The following is a 14,153-nucleotide window of genomic DNA, read 5'->3' as shown; positions in this document are numbered from 1 at the left end:
CCTAGAAGACTGGAGAAGGGCAAACATGGCATCACGTTTCTTTAAAAAGGGGACTAAGGAGGACCCAGGGAATTATAGACCAGTCAGCCTAACTTCACTACCTGAAAAGATACTGGAGAAAATTATTAAACAACCAATTTGTAAACACCTGGAGGATAATAGGGTATAAATAGGGCTCTGTGTCTGTCATGGAAGTCGCAGAAATCACAGATTCTGTGACTTTCCGAGACCTCCATGACTTGTGCAGCGGCCAGTGTGGCTGGCTCCAGGGCCAGCTGCTCGGGTGGCCCCAGGAACAGCCACACCAGCCGCTGCTGGAGTGGCTCCGGGACCATCTGCTGCTCGGACGGGCCCTGGGGACAGCCCGAGCAGCAGCCAGTGCGGTTGGGCCCAGAAACTGCTTAAGCAGCGGCTGGCCCCGGGGACAGCCTGAGTAGCAGTCCCTTGGGCAGCCGGAGCAGCAGCTGCTCGGCACCCCCTGCAGTGGCCCCCCAGGATGCCCTCTGCAGCACCGCACCCCCCCCCCCTCACATCAGCAACTGCCCCCTGCAGCAGCACCTCCCCCACCCAATAGTCAAGGGTATTTTTAGTAAAGGTCATGGGCTGGCCGTGGGCTGTGAATTTTTATTGCCTGTGACCCGTCCATGACCTTTATGAAAAATACCCTTGACGAAATCATAGCCTTGGTTATAAGTAGGGTTGTCGATTAATCGCAGTTAACTCTCGTGATTAACTAAAAAATGAATTGCAATTAATCACAGGTTTAATCGCACTGTTAAACAATAGAATACCAATTGAAATTTTTAAATATTTTGGATGTTTTTCTACATTTTCAAATATTGATTTCAGTTACAACACAGAATACAAATTGTACACTGCTCACTTTGTATTATTTTTGTTACAAATATTTGCACAGTAAAATGATAAAAGAAATAGTTTTTTCAGTTCACTTCATATAAGTACCGTAGTGCAATCTCTTTATTTGTGAAAGTGCAACTTACAAATGTAGATTTTTTTGTTTTGTTTTGTTACATAGCTGCACTCAAAAACCAAACAATGTAAAACTTTAGAGCCTACAAGTCTACTCAGTCCTACTTCTTGTGCAGTCAATTGCTAAGAGAAACAAGTTTGTTTACATTTACGGGAGATAATGCTGCCCACTTCTTATTTACAATGTCACCTGAAAGTGATAACAGATGTTTACATGGCACTTTTTAGCTGGCATTGCAAGGTATTTACGTGCCAGATATGCTAACCATCTGTGTGCCCCTTCATGCTTTAGCCATCATTCCATAGGACATGCTTCCATGCTGATGAAGCTCGTTAAAAAAATATGTTAATTAAATTTGTGACTGAACTCCTTGGGGGACCATTTATGTCTCCTGCTCTGCGTTTTACCTGCATTCTGCATATATTTCATGTTATAGCAGTCTCGGATGATGACCCAGCATGTTGTTCGTTTTAAGAACACTTTCATTGCAGATTTGACAAAACGCAAAGAAAGTACCAATGTGACATTTCTAAAAATAGCTACAGCACTCAACCCAAGATTTAAGAATCTGAAGTGCCTTCCAAAATCTGAGAGGGATGAGGTGTGAGGAATGCTTTCAGAAGTTTTAAAAGAACTACTCTCCGATGTGGAAACTGCAGAACCCGAACCACCAAAAAAGAAAATCAACCTTCTGCTTTTGGCATCTGACTCAGATGATGAAAATGAACATGCATCGGTCCGCTCTGCTGTGGATCATTATTGAGCAGAACCCATCATCAGCATGGACGCATGTCCTCTGGAATGGTGGTTGAAGTATGAAGGGAAATATGAATCTTTATCTCATTTGGCACGTAAATATCTTGTGACGCTGATTACAAAAGTGCCTTGCAAATGCCTGGTCTCACTTTCAGATGACATTGTAAACAAGAAGCAGGCAGCATTATCTTCTGCAAATATAAACAAACTTGTCTGTCTGAGCAATTGGCTGAACAAGAAGTAGGATTGAGTGGACTTCTAGGCTCTAAAGTTTTACATTGTTTTATTTTTGAATGCAGTTATTTTTCTACATAACTCTACATTTGCAAGTTCAACTTTCATGATAGAGATTGGACTACAGTACTTGTATTAAGTGAATTGAAAAATATGATTTTATTTTTACAATGCAAATATTTATAATAAAATAAATATAAAATGAGCACTGTACACTTTGTATTCTGTGTTGTAATTGAAATCAATATATTTGAAACTGTGGAAAACATCCAAAATATTTTTATAAATGGTACTCTATTATTGTTTAACAGTGCAATTAATCACGATTCATTTTTTTAATCGCTTGACAGCCCTAGTTATAAGGAATAGTCAGCATGGATTTGTCAGAAACAAATCATGCCAAACCACCTTCATTTCCTCCTCTGATAGGATTACTGAGAACCGCAGCACTAGGTCAACCTGCAAGCAGGTTTCAGGGGGTCCACCAAAATAAATCAGAGAGCATACAAAAATATAAGCCATTCACCTTGCGCTATTTGGACACACTGGAGATAATTTTCCTGCATGATATGCTGAAACCTATTGGCTTCAGAAGGCCCGGAGTTGGGAGGTAGCAAGCAGGGCAATTGGCTGGGGTCCCACGCCACAGGGGGCCCTGCGTGGTGGGGCTCGGGCTTCGGCTTCAACTCCAGGCGGTGGGACTCAGGCCTATTAATATTCTAACATCTCATATTCAGGTTTTTTTAATTTTTGTATCGATATTATCCTTTTTATATGATATATGCGGGCGTGTGTGTAACTGCATAACCGTCAGTTTCATACCGTTTTTAATCTATCAGATACGCGGAAAAAAGGTGGTTGTGGCCCAGGTGGATTGTGGCGTTTTTACATCATATTGCGGGGGAAGGTGGGGAGGGACTTGGAAAAGAAAAAGGTTGAGAACCTCTGACCTAGCGGATAAGAGGGAAACAGGAGATGCGATATAGCTTGATTTTTAGTAAGGCTTTTGACACAGTTCTGCATGACATTCTATAAGCAAACTAAGGAAATGTGGTCTAACTTAAATTACTGTGTAAGGTGGGTGCACCGCTAGTTGAAAGACCATACTCAAAGAGTAGTTGTCAATAGTTTGCTGTCAAAGTAGGAGGGCGTATCTAGTGGGGTTTGGCAGGGGTCAGTCTGGTACTATTCAGTATTTTCATTAATGACTTGGATAACGGAGTAGAAAGCTGGGAGAGGTTGCGAGGACTTTGGAGGTCAGGTTTAAAATGCCCTTGACAAATTGGAGAATTTGTCTGAATTCAACAAGATTAAAATTCAATAAAGACAAATGCAAAGTACTTCACAGGAAGGAAAAATCAAATGCACAACAACATTGTCCCACTCTCCTCAGCACTGGTGAGGCCTTAGCTGGAGCACTGTGTCCAATTCTGGGCACCGCACTTTAGGAAAGATGTGCACAAATTGGAAAGAGTCCAGAGGAGAGCAACAAAAATGATAAAAGGTTTAGAAAACCTGACCTATGAGGAAAGGTTAGAAAAACTGGGTGTGGTTAGTCTTGAGAAAAGAAGACTAAGGAGGGAACCAGATAAGTCTTCCAGTATATTAAGGGCTGTTATAAAGAGGATGGTGATCAATTGTTCTGCATGTGCACGGAATGTAGGACAAGAAGTAATAGTCTTAATTTGCAGCAAAGGAGATTTAGGTTAGATATTAGGAAAAAAATTCTAACTATAAGGGTAGCAAAGCTCTTGGATAGGCTTCCAAAGGAGGTCGTGGAGTCCCCACCAGTGGAAGCTGTCAGGGATGGTCTAGGCTGACTTGGTGATTCCACAGTGCAGGTGGCTGGACTTACTGACTTCCCGAGGTCCCTTCCAGGTTTACATTTCTATGATTCAATACGCTTATCTGAGATTTAGCTGGGATAGTGTGAGTGGTCTGCTGTCTTTTGCACTTCATATCCTCTAAGCCTATGGCTATTGATCTTCTCTGTTAAAGATGGGTGAATGCTGATGGGGAGAGAAAATTCCCTGAATGCTCCTTCGGTCTTTTTTAATTAGTTAGCTTTGACTGTGTTCACATCCCTTTTGTGTATGCTTTCCATTCATTTACTGGCAAGAATGTTCACTGAAATAGCAAATGTTGCAGAATATTCACATAAAGCAAAGTTCCAAATGTATAATTGCAAAGGTTTATTTGAGGAACTGGATTCTAAATGTTTTCTATATCCAGGCCCCAATTCAGGAAAGCATTTAGTCATGTTTCAGCACAGTGCTATGAATAGGGATGTACTGCCGAATTGGGGCCCCAGTCAGCGGACAGGACATTCCATGTGACCTGTGTGTCCAATCAAACAGCTTGAACTTCACATATTGAGTAGTCACAATGGGCTGTGCATGTAGAAGCTATACACTAAGAACTATTTGCAAAAATTAATTGGTGAATAAATTTAAATAGCACATTTGAAAATAAAACCATGACCTGCAATTTCAAAAACAAAACAGGTGAAATTAGTTGAATTGTTCATTATGAACTAAGGGGAAGGGGAAGGGGAATTGACTACCGCTCTAGCATGGCTCAGAGGAGGCAGAAGCCAGCTACGGAGGGAGCATATATAGTCCCCGCAGACAATTAGCATGCTTGCTGTAGGGTCCGGACTCTTGCTGTTTGTTCATCCCTATCTCTCCTATGCCCTGCAATTGTAATATGTCTCTATATGTGTCCAATGTGTATCTGACAGTGGTGCATTTGCATTCCCCTCCTAAGTTGTCCCCTGTAATTAGCTGGCTCCATCTGTTTTGGGCCCCTCCCCTTTTCTGAGGGTGGGCCATTGCTTGTTCAGAAGGGCTTTTTTTGGCGCTCTCCTTGCAAATAAGCTATATTCACAACCTGCACCGACCGCTCCCTATGGTAAGGGTAGGATGTTGCCAAATATTGCTGCTGAACGTCTCTAAAGCTCTTGAGCCAGTACCCTGAGGCAAAGGTTCCCCAATATTTTTGCTGAGACACCCCCTCCCATGGGAGTCACATAACGGCCCCCCACACATGCACACTCCTAACTTCTACCTGTCTGGAGCAGAAAGTGACTTATCAAAGGAAGCAGGTGACTCGCTCCCTGGGTGGTGGCAGGTCCTGGCTGGCTCCATCCCTGGAGGAGCCCATGGTTGCATGGTGCAGAGAGGACCAGGGTTCCTCTCCGTCTGTCTTCTCTGCCCAGAGCCTCTTGCTCTTGAGGGTTTAAAATATGCAGGTATTTTAAACTGTAGCTCGCTGAGTTCCCAGGCCAGGGTAGGGCAGCAGTGGGGAGAGTGTGTGGGACTCCCCAGCAGTTGGGGGATAGGGAGTTAGCAGGACAAGCAGCAGGCAGCTGCAGGGGTGCAGTGGGGCTGAGCACTCCACTCAATGCTGAGGACTCTGCATGCTCCCGCACAATGCTGGCCTGCCTTGGCTTTGACATCTGGCTGGCCACAGCCCTGAGCCTCATCTCATGCCCCCCTGATAACCTCATTATGCCATCCCAGGAGGGTGCACCCACAGTTTGAAAACCAATGCCTTAAGTGCATTCTCCCCTTAAGTGCTAGTGTTGCACAATTTCAAGAATGAGGCTTGCTTTCTGGTAAGAGAAATTTACTGACCTTTTTGGAGTTTACACAGGCAGGGTCTTCTATCTTTTGTGTACACAGGTAAAATCTGCACACACTGCTCTGTCTTCTTCAAACTCTTAAAGAGGACAAGGCCCTTAACCAGAAGGCAAACTCTAAAAATATACCAATTAAACAAGTATTAAGGCAGTCTCCAAATTCAACTCTAAATGCAATGTTCTGCAATATAAAATCATTTCAGCAATTATAATTATTCCCAAATCTTCACACTAACTCATATACATACATATTGTCCTGACATAGGTTTGCAGCCAGGACCTTCACAACCTCAACACACATTCCTTTAGCTATAGGCGTAACTGCTATGGGAAGCATGCTGTTATCCTCAGTGAGGGAACAGCTAACCGCGGCCACTGGGAGCTGCGGGGGGCCGTGCCTGCGGATGGTCAACGTCAGCACAATGTCTTGTGGCCCGCAATCAGCTTACCCTGATGGGCCGCATGCAGGCTGCAGGTTGCCCACCACTGCCATAAAGGAAGACAAGACATATACTTTTGCCAGTAGGTTATACAACTATTTGAGAAATAGCACTGGATTGTTGTGTATCTGGATTCCCATTCCTGCCTCTGAGAGCAGACTACGGTCTAGTGTTTAGAAACAGCATTGCCAAGCATAATGATGCCCCTCTTTGTATCATCTGTAGGGACTAAATCTGAGACCTTAGAGCATGAGCCATTACCACATGAGTTAAAGAAGCAGGTTGACTAGCATGGAGGCAGTAGCAGACTCATAAACTTATATATGTGCTATAGCCACAACAGAGGTAAAGAGCCACACTGTGTTAATATGGGTTACACCAGGGATCAGCAACCTTTGGCACGCCGCCCATCAGGGAAATCTGCTGGCGGGCCGGGATGGTTTGTTTACCTGCAGTGGGCCGATCGCAGCTCCCCCTAGTGGCGGTTCGCCGTTCCAGGCCAATGGGGGCTGCAGGAAGTGGCAGCCAGCACATCCCTTGGCCCATACTGCTTCCCGCAGCCCCCATTGGCCTGGAACGGCGAACTGTGACCACTGGGAGCTGCGATCGGCCGAACCTGCAGACGCCGCAGGTAAACAAACCGGCCTGGCCCGCCAGCGGATTTCCCTGACGGGCCGTGTGCCAAAGGTTGCCGATCCCTGGGTTACCCAAACACACAAATATAAGACTTGGGTCTGTCAATACTTAGCTCTTATATAGCGCTTTTCGTCAGTAGATCTGCAAGTGCTTTCTAAAAGAAGGAAGTATCAGTATCCCTGTTTTACAGATGGGAAAACTGAAGGGAAGTGACTTGCTCAAAGTCATGTAACCGGTCAGCGGCAGATCCAGGAATAGAACCTAGATCTCTGCCGTCCTATGCTTTATGCAGTAAGCCAAGGTTCTGTTCTTAGCTCGGTCTAATGTCAACTTGTGCAACTTCTGAGTTAGCTTCTTTGTAAAACAGGTAAATAATAGACACCTCCCACTCAGGTAGGAATAGGAAGTCTTGGTTAATAAGGGTTGTGAAGCACACAGAAAGAGTAACAGTGGTCAGAGGAAGGTTTGGGACTGGAGCTGGCAGCCTCTTAATCTGCAGCTTAGTGCCCATACCCCTAAGCTATAGGATATTGAGCATTAGCAACTTTTTCCCTCTTTCCCTTCCCCCCCCTGCATCCCCCCCCCAAAAAAAAAACATGACATGTTACCAGTTCTGTGGGAATTCAACAGTGACACATGAGATGTATGATGTGTGGCAGGTTTGTAGCATGATCCCCTTGCAAACTCTGTTACAAATTCTTGTAATGACTTTTTCTCTCCTGACTTGGCAAAAACATTCCACAAAATCCATCATATTTTCCTTGCTTATTTCACTCTTCTCCTCTCCCTCCGCTGCCCTCCCTCTCCAAAGAATTATACTTCCTTAAACTTTCAAGCATTCAGTATTTAATCCATTTTAAATGCTACAGTTAGAGCTGGCACAAACATTTTTTCCCCCTCTCTATGGAAAATTTTTAGACTTTTTTAGCAAAAAATCAAAAACTGGCTGAAAACTGAAAACTTTGATTTGGAAATTCTGCCACAATGCATCATGGGAGTTGTAGTTCAGATTTCTCATGTCCCTGTTCTCCCCTATGGAGTGGGCTCCCTGGCAGATGACCTCTCCCATGGTGCATCATGGTCTCACCTCTTGCTGAGCCACTGCGGTGCACCATAGGAGCTCCTGGCAATGGTGCATCAGGGCAAATGTAGGCTAGCTGAGGAAACTTTTTAGTTTGGAGCTGAAAATATTTTGTTGGGGTTTTTATTGAAATTTTTTAAATTTTCTGCAGAAAATTTTTTCATGAAAAATTTCATTTGTCAAAAACTCAATTTTCTGTTGAACAGTCTTGATAGAAAACTTTCAATCTGCCTTAGTTATAATGCTGTCTGATAACTTCCTAATACTTTCATGGGGATGTGGAAAATGAGCAAAAGGGTAAGTTCTGTAGTTGATACACAGGTATGGGAGATGAGATATGGCTCCTATTCCTGGCTCTGATGTAGACTTTCTCTGGGACTGTGGGTAAATCAGCTAAACTCTCTGTGCCTTAGTGCCCCCTTTTGTAAAATGGGGGAAATCATGTTTTTCTACCTCACAAGGGGGTTGAGAAGATTAATCCTATAATATTTAAAAAGCACTTGGTGACCCTTTGATGGATAGTGCCATAGAAGTGCAAAGTAAACAATAAGTTTTTTTATCCTGTTTGTTAGTTTCTGACAATATGCATGTTGTTTCATCAAATAACTTTATACTGGGTAAATCCCAACTTTAGTGGACTGGCTTGTGTATATGCAATTCACTGCAATATGCTTCTCTGAATGCACATTTTTTCTCTTTCTAAATAAGATAGAGAACATCTTGGGTAGGAGCATGACAGTGAAATAATTTAAGTGGTGTTGGGATGATAAATACATTTAAATAGAGCCGCTTTGAACATTTTCCACATCCAAAAATTTTTTTTTTTGATTGGGGAAAAAAGCCTTCAACTGAAACAAAGTGGGTGAGATAATATCTTTTGAATGGACCAACTTTTGTTGGTGGAAAAGACGAGCTTTTGAGTGTCACTTTGACTGAAACAAACATTTTCACAAGACATTAACACTAGGAAAAAGTGGGGAAAAAGTAAAGTTAGAGAGCGTGCGTGGGGCGGGGACCATAATAATTGTAAAGTGAGAGTGGTTCAATCATCCACCCCCTATCAAAACAAAAATTGTGTTTGAAAATTTTCAGAATGGTTTTTTTTTTTTTGCCTAAAATCCAAAATATTTAATGGAAATTTTCAAATATCTTTTCAAATTTTTCAGTGAAATATACTTTCCATTTTTCAACCAGCTCTAGTAAAATTGTAAGTATCTTGCAGTCATTTGGTAGCACATCAATGTTTCATTTGCATCTCACTTGATGGAGGAGTTAGAAAATTGCTACTAAAGCTTCTCTTGATTTCAAATGGTAATCGGTTGTTCCACTAGTTAAACCACCCAGAAGTGTGTGCACTACAGTGGTGATACTTAATGCTGGTCTTGACAGCCACCAGTGGCCCTTGCTAGCCTCTCATGTGGCTTTGTTATAGTGTTCGACTCAGGCTTTGGCTTCACTGCCAAAAAGGGTGGTTTTTTTACAATGAAATTAATGACATGTGATGGCTATTCTGTTATAAAATCCTAGTGGAGACAAGACACCTGTAGTTTTACTACAAGGTAGCCAGGCAAGGTTACCATATAACCCAGCCCATGGTTCATCTATCTCACTGTAGTAAAAATTACAGGTGCTTTCTCTCTACTAGGATTTTATAGTGGCATAGATAACACATTCGTTATCCTGCTATAAAAAAACCCCATACCAGAAAACAACACTTTTTTTTTGTAGTGATGGTGTGGCCTAAAGTATCATGTAAAGCCCTGATCTTGATATGGGAGTGGGCTCTAGCAAAATGTCTGTCTATGGTACTTATATGGCTCCCATTGCTATAGTTTTTGAGTGCTTATAATCTTTAATATATTTATCCTCACAAAATCCTTGTGAGGCGAGGTAGTGCTATTATTTCTGTTACACAAATGGGTAACTGAAACAAAGAGATGCTAAGTGACTTGTCCAGGGTCACCCTGTACACTTGTGGCAGAGCAGGGATTAAACCCAGGTCTCAGGCTACTGCCCTAACCAACATACCATCCTTCCTCTATCTACAGTTAAAACAGTCTGCTGGGTTACCTTTGTATTTGTGCTGATGCTGTCTAATGTAAGGTAAAACTGTTCATATTGCAAGCTGCTTGGATAAATGCATTGACTATTTATAATAAACCTAATACATGCAATTGTGCGTTCCAAGTACAATCCAGCTTCAATTGTCCAAAGTGGGAAAAGATACTGAACAAGTCAGTAAATTGAGGGAATTTTGAACATATTTAGGAGATATCAGGAGCCATGACTGTCTTTTGGAGAACAGGGAGTTTCACATCACCAAGGTTGTACTTGTGTAGTTCTGTGGATGAAATCCTGGCCCCCTTCAAGTCAATGGGAGTTTTGTCATTTGACGTCAGTGGCCCAGGATTTCACTCTTTGTATCTCCAATTGATGACAAAAAGTGATTCTTTCTTTTTTTGAAAGTTGAATGCCACTGTTCTAAAGTGATCATCACTCCCTCTTAGGCTTAGGAAGCTGTGAGGAGAATACACTTGTGAAGGCATCTGTCTAGAACATGTGTACTTCACATGTTATTTTGCACAGTGCATAAAATAACAAATTAACTCAGCTGAAAGAAATGTGTCAAGGCCTCCTGTCTCTAGGAGGGATGCTCCTGCCATATAACTTAGTTGTCCAATTTCTGCTTAATTAGTGAGCTTTTGTATAGAAAATGTACCTGCTCAGGGGAGATGATAGCTGTCCCCTGTAGTTTGATTATATATTGAATGCCTATTACATGGCATCTTTCTGCTTGTGGTGGTGGTGGTGGTGTTGTTAATCCTTTTTGTGTGCGTATGTGGCTATTAAAAGTCCTGCATTAGCGTGGTTACTCGGGAATGAAATTACTGGAACCTTGTTGAAGAAGAAGTACATGGAAGGTTTTAAGGCAGAACATTGTAAGGCAAACGCTGCAATTATCTACAGCTGAAAACAAATAGCTTTTAATGTGTCCATTTGTCCAAGAAGGGAAAAGAGAATTATAGACCAGAGCTCTTTTTTTCTCCCCTTTTCTCTTTCTCTCTCTCTCCTCCTTTTCTTTTATACAGTTTATCACCCATAATTTCAGGATGTTTTGTTTCTTTAAGCTGTTTTATCTCTAGGCTTATGAGGTCACTCATGTGTGAATTCTTTTGTTAGTCACCTCACCTTTTGCCTTGATGATAGAAAATTGATCAGGCCTAAAGTACAAGTTCAATAGACAACCCCCTTGGTCCTTTGTCTAGGAGAATAGCTACCATTGAAGGCCATGAGCAGGTTGCTATTAATATGACAGCCTGCTCTATCTCCCACTGTAATTTATAATGAAATACCTAATCTCCATTATTTTGATCCAAGCAGGCGATCCCATGAAAAAGTCTTTTCATCCAGTTCCCAATGGCAGTTACATGAGAAATGGCAAACCAATAATTTTTGTCAAGTTTTTTAAGCCAACAGAAATGCTTTTCCACTGCTACAGTTTCAAAAGGCACAGATAAAGCTCATTCACTGAGATGAATGAAAAAGCCATCTGGGGTTTTTCTTTTTGACTTCCTTTCCTTTTCTCCATCCTTGTAATCAAATTTGAGCAAAATCAAATGGGGCTTTCTATGAAAGTACCTTTTGTTGATCTGAACGAGCTGGTAATTTACAAAATACCCTTCTTTTGTGAGGAAGGCTACAGAAAAAATGAATCAGTAGCTTTTAAAGCTGGGCCTTGGTGGGACTCTAAATGCAGTGAAAGCAGTCTGTGTTGAGAGATTGAAATGCATTTCAAAGCCAGGCCTGAGTCAGGGTACAAGGAAGAACAAACCTATGGGCATTTTATAGGAAGAAAAATGTGAATGGAAAGGGAAAGAGAGAGAGAGAGGGAAAAATGTGGATAATACATTAATCATTATTTTGGAGATTCGGTCTTCCTTACTGACATACACTGTGTAACTAGAGATATAGAACTTGGATTTTTGGTCTATTCACGGTGTCCCAACATTTTGAGTCTTTCACTGTTTTAAAGTTTGGGAGTCATGGATCCTTGAAGACTGCTGGACTATGTTTAAATATATATATTTTTTTCAACTTTACTTTTTTACCTTGCCTGTGGAATATTTTGAGAAAAAAGAACTTGCAGAAAATCTAGAGTTTCTCTTCAGTATATTAATATTTATTATTTTATTGTATTTCTGTCTACCAGATTTCCTAGTGGTTACTGTTTCCCATTGTCTCAAAACCAAAGGACAAAGTGGACATCTAACGAATAGTAAGTTTGTGCATTGTTTTTATTAATATTTCATGTTAAATCTAGTGAAGATGAAAGGATTAGATTAATTGCAAATGCCATATTGCTAACACTGCTGTTATGCAGCAGTATGCATTTATTAATATGTAATATACCAGTTCTGATTGAACTGTTTCTATATCCTTGTTTTTTTACTATAGCTGCATGCTTTTATAGCAGTATTGGTAATAGTACTGATATATTACACATATATACAGAGGATAGTACAGCATGTGAAAATGCCACACATGGAGTTATGCATAATTGTGCAAACCTAGTCCATAGTTTTATTCTTCCCACCTTTACAGACTTGCATAGATTGCTAAATTGCTGCTCACTTCTCCACTTATGTGTTTATGGATATCAATACATTTTTAAAAGAGCTTTCTGACGGCATATGATATAAGCTTGCTGGCAACAATTATTGTTTCTCCTTTACAACAATCCACAGACACAGTGGAAATTCTGATGTTGGAAACTTATTGGTTTAGTCTGTGTTTTATATTACACACTGGAGAAAAGGTATAAATGTTACAGCCTATCAAAGATCTTACCATTAACACTTTGCAAGTAAAATGTAAAAAAAAAAAACTGCACTGAAATTTAATTATACCTAGGTTAATGAAAACTTTAAGTGAGTTGAATATCTTGATAATATTTCAGTCATGAACTATTCTTTGGTTTGGATGAAATGGTATGAAGTATATTTTGTGTTGTTTTCATGTTTTGGTTGGCAATCGTGAATACGTGTGTGTGTGTAATATTGTGACATCAACTTAAAAAGCATATTACGGGAAGTCATACATGGTGAACATTTTCTGTCCTTGTGTGGTCTTTAATATTACCAAATCATCAGAGGAACCATGTGCAGTTTATCTAGATCTGGTTTAATGGATGATTAGATCCCAAATAATTTAATAAAGGTCTTCTAAAGTGCTTGCTCTATCTTATCAGACATCTCCAATCCAATCAGAGTGTCAGGAAGTCACTTTCATACCTGAATATATTTTCCACTCCTAGTTCCTTCTATCCCTTTTCAATTTCCTACAACATTTATCATCTCACATGGTTTTGAGCCATTTGCTGCCTCCTAATGACTGACTTATAAAACAGCAAAAATGGTATATTTCCAAGAGGTTTTTTTGGAAATAGTTAAGATCTGCAGCAGTGACAGTCTGTCACTCTTCATACTTCTTGACTTGAAAGAAAAGAGATACATGAAATTAATAGCTACGCTATCTAATATGATGTTGGATCATCACGACTTGTAGATTGAGGATATACAATAGCTATTGTAGTCTCCTCATAGTCGTATGTGAAGGTGGTAAATAACACTGGGGGGGGGGGAGGCCTGCTAAACCCAGGGTTGTGAGTTCAATCCTTGAGGGGGCCATTTAGGGATCTGGGGCAAAAATTGGGGATTGGTCCTGCTTTGAGCAGGGGGGTGGACTAGATGACCTCCCGAGGTCCCTTCCAACCCTGATATTCTATGAAAACTTCCCTATTCACTTTCTCCACACCATTCATGATTTGGAGGGGAGGGATAGCTCAGTGGTTTGAGCATTGGCCTGCTAAATCCAGGGTTGTGAGTTTAATCCTTGAGGGGGCCATTTAGGGATCTGGGGCAAAAATTGGGGGATTGGTCCTGCCTTGAGCAGGGGGTTGGACTAGATGGCCTCCTGAGGTCCCTTCCAACCCTGATATTCTATGATTTTATTGAATAAGTAGGAAAATTTCTTACAATTATGTAATCTTGGATAAATTTAATTGACTTATTTTGCTTTGGATAGAATCGCTTATAACAAAAGAAGATTTGCTCTACAAAAGTGGCTTATATATTGACAATCAAGAATGTTTGTTTATTTTGGCAAAATTATGGACTTAAAATTCACTTGTCTCCTGGCTTTTTAGATAGTTTGAGTCTGTTTAGCTCCCCTTCACACATACCTTTTAAAACAGTATTAAGATATAGCCTCCATAAATTAATGTAGCAGAGAGAACACATTTCAGTTAAGTATTTAATACTGAAGACAGTATTAAAACAAGATAGTGCTGTCTCCATGGTATTACCTGATCTCAGG

At 41.0% G+C, this 14,153-nt stretch overlaps 1 protein-coding gene across 1 annotated transcript in view; it reads left to right on the top strand.

Annotated features, from left to right (window-relative positions):
- Nucleotides 1-14,153, top strand: part of SOX2 (SRY-box transcription factor 2) — a 400,076-nt gene that overhangs the window by 32,262 nt on the left and 353,661 nt on the right. The window contains exon 2 of the mRNA XM_074963501.1: nt 11,989-12,054. The gene's annotated coding sequence lies outside the window, so the exon portion shown is untranslated. The remainder of the gene's footprint in view (nt 1-11,988; nt 12,055-14,153) is intronic.

Source organism: Natator depressus, chromosome 9 (genome assembly GCF_965152275.1).
Source record: "Natator depressus isolate rNatDep1 chromosome 9, rNatDep2.hap1, whole genome shotgun sequence".
Lineage (NCBI taxonomy): Eukaryota > Metazoa > Chordata > Testudines > Cheloniidae > Natator > Natator depressus.
This window is presented reverse-complemented; position numbering and strand designations above follow the sequence as displayed.